Source organism: Podarcis tiliguerta, assembly GCF_965153285.1.
Source record: "Podarcis tiliguerta genome assembly, chromosome: 4".
Classification (NCBI taxonomy): Eukaryota; Metazoa; Chordata; class Lepidosauria; order Squamata; family Lacertidae; genus Podarcis; species Podarcis tiliguerta.
In genome coordinates, this window is record NC_139537.1 from 59,160,076 (window position 1) to 59,170,926 (window position 10,851).

The window sequence follows — 10,851 nt, forward strand, 5'->3', positions numbered from 1 at the left end:
TTTATGTTTCTTTTTTATTAGATCAATCATTACTTCTACATAAAGATTCCCTTTGGTTCCAACAGGATCCATCACCCATCACTCAGATTCTGCATATCATGTCTAATGTAGGTTCTGTAATGTGAATGGAAACAAAAATGTCAGATTTAGACCTCAGAGTCCATTTGCACAAATGCTAGATTCACAACAGACCATCTGTTCTTCAGTTCTTCATGAGCGCAGTTGACTAATGTGCCCATGATGAGAAAAAGCTACCAGTTTTCCAGCCATGTTGGTTGTTTCAGTGGCAGGTTGCCAGTTTCTGTCATGACCACACATTCACCGCAAGTAGGGAACTGCCATGAGCTGAATCAAAAAGTGTCAACCACAAACCTAGCAACTGTAGGAAGGAGCCCTTACTATATTTTAAAAAATGCCTTGCCTTACCTTGAGGAATGTCTGCACCCACATCATAAGAAAATAAAAAGAGCCCTGCTGGATCTGGCCAGGACCCATCTAGTCCATCATCTCACAATGGCCAACCAGATGCCTGTGAGACGCCCACAAGCAGGATATGTTATTTTCCAAGCAACTAGTCTGCAGAGGCATACTGCATCCAACAATTGAGAGGGAACACAGCCATTGTGGCTAGTAGCCATTGAAAGCCTTCTCCTCCTTTAATTTTCTAATCCTCTTATAAAAGTTATTCACTGGGTATCTGTGTCATCAGAAATAAGTCACGTGGTGACCAATGGTGATCAGCTATGGCAGCTCAGTTATGGAATGTCCTCTCCAAAGAATTATGCCTGCCTGGTACCTACTCCATTGTCTGTTTGGTGCCAGTTGAAAATCTTTCTATTCTCCCAGACTTTAACTCCTTTCCCCCCTTCATACTTTAAAGAAGGGTAGATTTGCTGTGTATTTTAACATATTGATTTAAAGCATTTTAGTGCCTTTTGTATTTGCATTTGTCTTACTGAATTTTGCTTTAATTTGAATTGTAAAACATTCTGGGATAGTATTATGAAGAAATGTGTACACAAAATACTACTAAAGAATAGATGCCCCAGCCTGCCAAGTCTAGCAATACAATTCCTGGGGTGCGAGGGTAGGTAGACTCTTGCAGATCCATAGCAGAGAAGTGCCCACTCACCTTACTTATTGAAGCAAGAATTGGCCTGCTATTTCCTGTGGAAACTTGCTGGGAATTACGTCCCTTACACAAATTCTGCCCATAGCTTCTAAGGAATATTATTGGGGAATTGAGTATCTCTTTAATATGGCATTCATTTCCCAGCAACAAAAACAAAGATGGAGCCCTAATCAGCTACTCCTGGGAGAAACAGTTGGTGCAGCGTAAACACCACTCTTAATATGAAAATAAACTGGCCTTTACCATGATGCTAGGTCTTGTTTTTCCAACAGTTAATTAAAATGAAATGAAAAACAATATTATAGACTAGTATCTTATGCGTCTGCTGCCAATCAGGATATCTTCAGGGGAGGAAAAGTCTAAAGAGTAAACCCTACACAGATATAGGGTGGAGTCCCTAAGGCGGTTGGATGGTGTCTGTACGCCTCCTTCCATCAACTCCTGCAGCCAAGCTTGTGTCAAATGCATTGCTCTGCTTTCCTTTGGACCACATTGGCAAGGCCAAGAGGGATGGGTCTTGTAATATGGGCAGCCCAGGACCTCCATATATACTGCCAGGCTTGTGTCCCAGGAAGGTCACTTCAGTGATGCTAAATACAGTGGTTTGACTTCACCCCTGGAGGCACACTCCATTGCCCACAACTGCATTTGGAAATTTGCATCGGTATATATGAATATGTACATCAGTGGGTGAATAACTGTGTCTAGTCCCCGTTCTCCCCCCCCCCCAGGATGAAGGCAGTGTTAAGTGACCACTTACACTGAGGTGACACCAATGCAGTTAGTGACAAAATTGTTCCCTCTGGTGCTATGCATCATGTAGCAGAGAATGGTATTTAAATAGATATAAGATACAACTGAAAACCAGTGTAAAGGTGAATAGTGAGATAGCAGGAGGGAGAGGGCTTTTTGTTACCGTACTACTTTAACAAAAAGACACAATCAATAAGCAATTATTCCATAGTTCATAGATATCACTTATTGGCCACTCCTGATCATGAGAGGGAAAAGTACCCTTCAGTCTACACAAATTGCAATGACAATGACTGCTTTTGGGACATAGAGTGAAATTAACTTCTAGGTTATCCCCGTCAAGGGCCATTAAGTCCTGAACTATGAGGGACACTGTGAACAAGTCATATTTTAGCCTCCCCTGAGCACAAAGGAGGCAGGTTCTGCTCTGTCCCTCCAAACCCTGACCTTCACTGAAATTTATGTGGAAATGAAAAGGGGAAAATAAGGCTGCAGCCCTGCCAAACTCTGATGATGTGACTCATTTTAATTATTGGTATTTGGAAATTAAATGGCCTAAGGCTTGTTTGGCAGTTTGTTTCAGGCAAAAGAATGATTTAAGCTGGCTCCAGCATTCTAGTACCTTTTTACAGCAGGTGTTGTGTGAGGCACTCATTTTTCTTTTTACAGAATGTCCTTGTAAGCATAATAACAATTAGGAAGGTAGGCCCTCGAATCAAGATCACCTCTTCTCTCTGACATTCCTCCTTGGGGCTACTTCATTACTTATAATTTTATCAACAAACTTCCCACCAGCCCATCTTTAAAAGTGGTTTTGAATAATAACACCATATGGCTCCTTTAAGAGCAGAGTGTCTAAGGGACTGCACCAATAATGCTGAATAATGAGCTAACTGAATTTCTTTTCCCATCATCGCATTCTTCTCACCGCTCAGTATGCTCAGAATGTTCATTAGCAATGACAAAAAAGAGTGTTCACGTGATTAATCATAGAAAAAGAGTTGGTATTAAATGAGGTTAAATCAAATTATCTCATTGTATATCCATGTTGTTCTCCTGGCTAAAGGTCTGATCTAGATTTGGTTAAATTTCAGATTTTAATCCTACCCCTTTTCAAAGGCCCTGCTGCTCTCATTACTTTCTATCTTCATCAAACCATAGTGTACAGTTACATCCAAACTGTGGTTTAAGCAGTCCCTCCAAACCAGGACTGGAAAACGGTTTGATTCCTGGTTTGCAGTCTTCATTTTGAGGGAATCACCTTGATGGTTCAGACGTAAGAACATACCATGGTTTTAGTAAGGCAGAGGACTGTATTCAACCAAACAGTTATGCTAGCGGAAGCCAACACAACGATTCCCACAAGTGCAATAGAAATCCCCCCTCCTTCCCCATGCCATCTCCAAATCTGCTCCAGAAGGTTGGCACAAGAGGCACTTTATCAGACTAATTGAATAAGCTTTATATCAAATGGGTGGTTTACATTCACCACATTGTTTAAAAATGCTTCCCTCATATATCAGACCCTACTATTCATTTGAGTCTTGAACCCCTGACTGCAAGCTTTACAAATAATCTGGGGGTTTTGCTCTGCTCCCCCCCCCCCATATGGATTCACTAAAGAATACTCTGTATTGCATTGCATTTCTTGCACTAAGATCTCTTATGTTGATTGGCTGAGCTTGTGTGATGACATGGAATGTTCATAAACATTTCAGTTGTTTAGGACCATATTGTCAGAATGTTTGCAGTCCAATATCTATGAGGGAGGGAAAACTTATCCATTTGACTGGGACTTAAGCTCTACACATGTCATAGATGAAGGAGGGTGTTTATGGGGAAGCCTGTGGACAAGGAAGCTATAATAGGGAGCAAGACCACTAGGAAGCCCATAGACAAGAAAGGTACAGAATAGGCAGTTGATTGAGAAATGGGAACCTGAGGGAAGGGTGGAATGATGGACTATTATTTTTTTAAGCATAGAAAATGTTAATTTATATTTTTATTTCTATTTATTTATAAGGAACTCTTCCAGAGAGGAATAGAGAGCAGTAGTGATGGGTGGAAAAGAGATGGATGAAGGGTATACCAGCCATCACTGAACAGAAACATCTTTGTGACACATTGCAAAACCCCTTTATTTGTACTATTTTTTGTGAGACTAGCAATTCAAATACCTTCTTGTCTGCCCCCTAGAAACTTGAGTGCCTAGAAATTAGAAATATTTAATAAACTCTGATATCTGCCACTTAAAATTCTGAACATACAGTAGCTTCTAAACAATTTATGCTGGTGACTAATAAATTCAAATATTTTCCCAGCTACCTCATAAGCTTTCAGTGCTTGTAGTAAACAGGTAATCTCTTAGAAATATATTGGTTTTTCTTATATTTACCTTAAATCTACTTCGTTTTCATGTTTGTTACTTACCACTAGTTAAATACACAAAATATTTTTTTTCTCAGAACCTAACAGTGTAATCCAATACAGTGGTACCTCTGGTTACGAACTTAATTTGTTCCAGAGGTCCGTTCTTAAACTGAAACTGTTCTTATCCTGAGGCGCGCTTTCGCTAATGGGGCCTCCGGTGTGTGATTTCTGTTTGCATCCTGGGGCAAAGTTCGCAACCAGGAGCAACTACTTCTGGGTTAGCGGAGTTCGTAACCTGAAGCGTTCGTAACCAGAGGTACCACTGTACAGGTATAATCAGAAATTATGTCCCATTGAGTTCAAGAGAAGTAAGTATACATGCAGCCTTGGATTAAACAAGGACTGTACATGAATCAGTCTCAGAATTTTTGAGCAGGAAGAAAATTGACCTGGCCTTGAAATGCTGAATTATAAATTATAAAGACTAAACATATCTGAAGAGTTAGGTAATGTGGCCAAGTATTGTTGTGATCATTCTGAATTGCCACACTTTGGGTGAAAACAGATTTAACAAAGAAGGATAAATTCTGCAAAGTGGGAATTGTAAAAGCTAAGCTGCTATTGTTTGTCACAATTGAAAAGCAGTATAATAAGTCTTACATACCACAAGGAATTATCTGCAGATTCTTCAAGAGTTTTAACTCTCCTACAGAATACAAGAGTTCCAAAGAATTTTCTAGAGGCCTTTATGTTTCTAAAAATGCTACTTATACCCTGTCAGAAATGTTTGAGCATGGCAGAAGGCTAAATGTTCACTGCATTCATCAAATGGATCATGAATGCTATCAGCTCCAATGGTACTGATTGTTAGGTGAAGGAGAGATGTTGACTTATATTAAGCCAAGCACCAAGCACACATTGTTAGGGTATCCACTCATCTCTTGAACCTATAGCAGGTCAATTGGTCTCACACTGTTGAGGGTGGAGCAGGGTTCTCAGGCCACAGAGAAGAGCCTAGACACAAAGGTTGTAACCATTTTATCTCTCTCCTCTCGCTTTCCCTTTAAAAACAGCATATTGTGAAATTACAGCATACTATTAGAATGGGAGACGAAACATGAAGAGATAAAATCAGTTATGATTAAATGGGCACAAGATGTAGGTCACAATATTATGATGGAAGAATGGGAAACATTATGGAAAACTGATTTAAAATTTACAGATTGTTCCCTATTGAAGGAGAATTACATGAAGATGATGTACAGATGGTACACGACACCAGTGCAGTTAGGGAAAATGTATAAAACTAGTTCAAATATATGTTGGAAGTGTAAGGGAAAGGAAGGGACATTTTATCATATGTGGTGGGATTGTAATGTAATTTTAAAAAATTGGGAAATGATATACAACGAATTGAAGAAAATATTCCATTTAACATTTGTTTAAAAACCTGAAGCATTTTTGTTAGGGATTGTAGGGAAAGACCTGCCAAAAAAGCTGAAAAACATCTTCATGTATGCAACAACGGTCGCGAGAGTTCTAATAGCACAAGAATGGAAGACTGAAGAAGTCCCAGTGTGGGAGGGTGGGGGGAGGGAGGAAAAATGGGGAAAAAGTAAGGATGATATGTTTCTGGATAATATGTTTTGTTTTAATTTTGAATTAAAAAAAAATAAAATAAAAACAGCATACCCAGCAAATCAAAGTAATATGCAAAGGTTCTGTCATGATTCTATCAATGCTGATAGATAAGGTACAGGAAATGAAATTGGATTAATTAACGGAGTTCAATTTCAATTGAAAAATTAAATGCACTTTCCAATGGCGAAAGCTCCACAAGCAAGGGGCAATATGACAGAATGGAAATTAGTCCTCCTTGCAATCATTTAGATACCAGCTTTCCTAGTCATTGCAGTTATAAAGCAATGAAGTGCTAGCTGGGACCTTTTCACTGCGAGTCCTCACACTGGTGACACTATCCATGCTCAGGTCAAGGGAAGTAATAATATTGCTTTGCTTTATTTTGGTTCAACCACATCTGAAATACTGTGCCCAGTTTTTGGCACCACAATTTAAGAAGGATATTGATAAACTAGCTGAATCCAAGGGGCACCTCCACAGTCTCGCATCCCCTATCTGTGCCACCAGAAAAGAGTGGAGAAGAGATTGCAGTGGATTCTGGATTGCAGTAAGATCTCACAAGATCCCTTCAAAACCACCTGACAGCCTCCAGAGGCCCTGCACAATCTTGCCACAGCCTTATGACCCTAGTAAACAAAGTTTCAGTGGGGATGGCAAGGTGGGGTGCTAGCGGCGGCAATTGCGCAAGGCGGCACCTTCCAGTTTTACCTCAGGGGAGACACTGCTAGCTTTGACTCATTGTGCAGTGATTTGCAATAGGGTGGCATCTCAGCTATGGAATTCCCTTCTGTCAGACCAGTTTTGGAGCTCGTCCCGATTTGCTTTGGACATTTTGACATTATGGTCAGTTGACACAAATTCAGAGGGGGAAAATGAGAGTGCATTCTAAGTGCGCTCCCAAATATTTCCTTTCCTCCTTTGTAGCCCAGATTGAACTCTATCTGGGCTGCAAAGGAAGACTTCTGCCGAAAGCAGCAACCCCCACTCTGGGCAGGGATTGGTAGCATTACAGAGATCTCAATGGGAAATTTAAACTGTTGATGCACAGGAACATTGTTCCTTTTCAGGTGCGGCTCAAGCTGTGCCTGCAAAGGGAGATCCTTTGTATCAAAGGAATGCTTTGATTTGAAGGAATAATCCAGAGTGCAATGTAAATGCATTCCTGGTTCTTCATTTGCACCAAAATACTAACGCCTTTTGAATTTGATGTATTCTTTTGATTGCTCTGCAGGAAAAGGTGGCTGTGATTTGCCCAAAGCAGCCTGGCAGGCCACTCTCTAAGGTCTATAGGGCAGAAGTTCCCTCTGCCAGCCTGAGAGGTACACCACGTGCCATTGTTTTCACCCGGAGTTTTGTTGGGTGGCTGATATGCTTTGACCAGTTGCTGCTGTATGGTCTGGTTTGATATTAATCTGGTTTTAATTGCTGTATTTTGTTTTTATTCGTTTTAATGTATAATCAGCTGTATTTGTTAGCTGCTGCCTAGCGGGACATCTTCAGGAGAATAAAAGGCTAAGGAACATACTCTACACAAATCTGGAGTGGAGTGCCTAAGGCAGTTGGATGGTGTCTTGTAGGTCTCATTCTGGCAACTCCCACAGCTAAGCTGGTGCCAAATGTATTCCTTTCCTTTGGACCACATTGGCAGAGCTGTGTATTGTCATCTGGGCAGCCCAGGACCTCCATGCACACCACCCAGGCTTGTGCCCTGGAGAGATCACTTAATGCAACAAAAACAATTCTGGAAGCAGCAGTTATGAGTTACTAGTCTCTACAACCATAACAGGCACAGTGATTCTCGAGTGGGTTGACTTCTCCCCCAGAGGTGCACCCCATTGACTCTTGGGACAGATGGATGCCAGCAAAAACAAAAAAGCTGTATTCGTAGTTCACCATGATATCACACAAGGCATGGTAGGAATCACGTGTGTGTGTGTGTGTGTGTGTGTGTGTGTGTAGTGAGAATTCCCTCTGTAGTTCTCAGCATTTGCTCCCAAAATACTACCACCAGCTTTAGGGTGCAAGACATTATTAAACAATTGTCAAGATCTCCCATTCATTTCATCACCCCACTTCTGGAACATATAACATACAAAGGAGGTTGCAAAGTGGTTGCTTGCCTCCTTCGCACTCCCTTGAGTCCTTCTGACACAACTGCTTCATCATTGTTGCTTATGCCCTTGCTCCGCCAGCAATTGGCGTTAATTTTGTTCTAAGTACAGTTCATCTTCTATCTCTACCTTCGAGCCTTATAGGCAATCTATTGTAATTGTAGCTTTTATATCATCTTGAGGATGCCCTTCACCTTGGTTTTACCCATATTTCTTTGTTCATCTTGTTTTCCCATGTGATACCAACTTAATATCTTTCCAGCATTGCTCTGCAGTTCAAAGCTTGTGCTCTTTCTTATCTTTCAAAAAGGAGAAGAAAAAAGGGAAAGGAAAAAGGACGCTTAATCTGTCTCCAGTTTTTGTACAAGATTGACACATTCAGGTCCAGAATGCCTTCTTAAAACAAAGGACAGGAAATATATAACTATAGAAATATTGCCCCACTATGAACTACAGTATGAGTAGGCAACAGTTTACAGGCCACAAGCTGACTGCGAAACTTCAAGTAACTTCCCAGGAAACTGTGGCCTTTGCTGCAGTTTAATTTCTAGTTGGCTATTTCAGTGTCTTACACTGGAAGGTAAAGGAAGTAAAACAGGGAGGAAATTGTGTGTGTGGCTGCTAGGAAACTGCAAGCATCTCCTGGTCTTCCCACCATAGGCTGCAATTCAGTCAGTCAATGTGTGTTTCTTCAATGGTTCCATTTCAACTGCATCCACTTCTGAAGGCAGAGAAAACTGCCTTATGCCAGACCATACTATCTAGCAAAGTACTGTCTACTTGGGCTGGTTGCAGTTGAGGGCAGAGGAGGGAACTCAGGCAAATGTATTTCAAAGAAACTGCTACCTCATTCTTTTAACAAGAGGTACTGTATTTGTAATTCAACCAGATACCTTTGGTACACAAAACAGACCTGTATCACTTATTTATGGTCCTTCCTTTTCTTATGTGGTGCACATCAGTGGTGCAACTGGCTCTAGGAAAAAAGTTAAGGAACCCTCCCAATTTTTGCCTGCATTTCCTTTTTGCATGCATACAGCATTTCACTAGAATATAGCCTGCAAGAAAACATAGAGACACACTTGTGTTATTGTGCAGAAGCAACACACACAGTTCCCAGCATTTGCTCCAATCCAGTAAAAAGTTACTTATAGACAGTGCTTTTTTCTTTAACAATGTTTAGGGGTACTCTCATTTTCCTACTCGTATTGAAATACTGCCTCTCAATGAGGCCAAACTTAGATTCACAAAATATTTAGGGGCATGTGCCCCCACCCCCCGAAAAAAAGCACCACTTATGGAAGCTGTGGCATCCAGGCCCTGCAATTCAAATTTGAACCCAGGACATCCATGTCCAAGTCCACTGTTCAACACACAGGACCAATTTAACTCCTTATCATTGCATTTAGTTCAAAGATTTACTCTTCCCATTGTTCACTTTGCCCCTCTCCCCCTCACTCCATATTACTTGTTAAGTCACAGTGTCAAGGAGGTCAGGGACAAAATCAAGGCCAGCTTGCATTTGCATTCACCAAATGTCACCACACAACCTTCCATTAAAAAGCAAGTGTTTTATATATTATAGTAAAACTTTGGTATAATATGAATACAGTCAATATCTTAACATGAGAAACAACAATTTATGTTTAAGATAAAAGGAGCCTAAGATCAAAGGAATGCATAATAGTTACAAATGTAAGAAAAGTGTTATAGTTTTCACCTTTGGAAGAACCTATGGCTGGCTAAGCAAGTGCATTGTGTAGTTGAAATGCAGCTGAACACAGTTCACATTTTTATCATATTATAGATAAGACATAGGCTACAGCCTTGACCAGATTATTTACAAGGAATGTGACAGAGAAGATTGAAGGGCCTGTCATCCTTGCACTGTATACTGCACATTGTCCTTCCATCAAGCTGAGATCTCATGAATGACTTCGTATTATGCAGTCTAAAGAGGAAAATATATTTGATTAGAATCAGCTGGCTAAAATTAGCCGCTGAATTAAACAAGTCTATATAACACGTTTGCCTTCATGAATCGAAAAGCCAAGCCACACACTTATGGAGTATGTTGGTATCACTGATACATACAATGAGACTTCTTTAATATATTATTATATATTATATTTAATATATAACACACTATATGCATATATAATGTACATATATACCAACCCAGCATTAACAGGTCCCATTAGTCCCCAGGGTTGGACTACTTGAATTGATCCATTGTATTCTGTTTCTTATATCAGAGGTGGGAGAGACCTGGCAGCCTTTCGATGTTTCTAAAGTTCAGGATTGTATGTTAAACTTACGTGGATGTACCTGTCCATTCCACGAATGGGTGATAGTAAATGTGATAGACAGGCCATGTCAAGACACACCTTTATTTCACAATTGCCAACACAGATGGAGAAGCTACATGCAATAATCAGCCTGTATCCAGAGAGGAGTAAGAGTGTGAACTTTCATCTGAATACCTGCCCTGATTTTGTTATAGAAAGGCAGGGTATAAGTGCTAAAATTAATAATAAAGCACTGGGTGATCAGCATTGGATGATGGCACAGAATGATGTGCATCTGGATGTGCTGCACACATTCGTGTCTGCAGGTTGGCCCAGCCATGCAGCCTGACATCTGGTACAAATTTATGAGCATGCAGGAATGTGGCTGCCCTTTTTTCCTTGGTAGCAACAGCAACATTCAAATGTTTTAAATATGTTCTTATTTTATATTTAATTGTATTGTTTTAGCACTTCCGTGTTTTCCGCTGCAATGGGAGGAAGGGTAGGATAGAAATGTGATACACAGACACACACACACACACACAGAGAGAGAGAG